At 38.1% G+C, this 989-nt stretch overlaps 1 non-coding gene across 1 annotated transcript; it reads left to right on the forward strand.

The window, feature by feature from the left end:
* Positions 1 to 599: 599 nt before the first annotated feature.
* LOC131244858 (small nucleolar RNA R71) lies at positions 600 to 706 on the forward strand. The gene has a single exon (XR_009170629.1). It is a non-coding gene; the product is annotated as a small nucleolar RNA R71 (small nucleolar RNA).
* The last annotated feature ends 283 nt before the right edge of the window (positions 707 to 989 follow it).

Consider the following 989-nt stretch of genomic DNA (forward strand, 5'->3'; position numbering starts at 1 on the left):
ACTCTTGAGTTTGTGTGAGATTTTGAACTAATTCATCTTGAGGTTTCCCTTGATTTAAAAATTAGTTAGGTACTCCTTGAGGAATAGCAGTTTGTCCATTCCTCCAGCTAAAGTTTAAATGATTTCTCTAACTTGAATTGTATGTGTTTAAAGTGGGTCATTTGAAAGGCCTTTGGTAATTGCTCATTGCATTCAATTGCTCATTCGATATTTCTTGAAAACTAGGTATTGTTGGACAATTTTCATTTGTATGAACATTGCAAGCACAAATATATACCGCAAACGGTTTCCTTAGCCTTATCCTTCTTAAGTTCCATGGCCTCGAGTTTCCTTGTGAGACTGCCCACTTTAGCATTAATATCGTCTTCCTCTTTCAACAAGTATTTTCACCTCTCTCCTTTGATTGAGTAGGCTTAAAAGTGGTATTGGGTCTAGGGGAGATGTCCCACGATTATGTGTTTTCAGCAAGCTTATCAAAATAATCACACACATCATTGACATCTTTGTTCATAAATTCCCCATTGCACACTGTCTCGACCATTTGGCACATGGAAGATGTCAGTCCATCATAGAAGAAACTTTTTATGCGCCACGTTTCAAAACCGTGTTGTGGGCATGAACTGACGAAATCCTTGAACTACTCCCAACATTGGAAGAATGTTTCATCTTCCTTTTGGGCGAAGTTCATGATCGATTTTATAAGGGTGTTCGTTTTATGATATGGGAAGAATTTCTTTATGAACTCCGTTGTCATGTCGTTCCATCTGCTAATAGATCGTGGACGTAGTGAGTGCAACCATGTCTTAGCTTTCTCTTTCAAGTAGAAGGGAAAGAGTTTCAGCCTGACCGTGTCCTCAGACACGTTAGAAAATATAAAGTGGCTATAATCTCATCAAACTCTTTCATGTGTAAACATGGACTTTCATGTTCAAGTCCATGGAACTTTAGAATGAGTTGGATCACTCCTAACTTGATATCCATGTTTTCTA

This window comes from Magnolia sinica, chromosome 4 (genome assembly GCF_029962835.1).
Source record: "Magnolia sinica isolate HGM2019 chromosome 4, MsV1, whole genome shotgun sequence".
Lineage (NCBI taxonomy): Eukaryota > Viridiplantae > Streptophyta > Magnoliopsida > Magnoliales > Magnoliaceae > Magnolia > Magnolia sinica.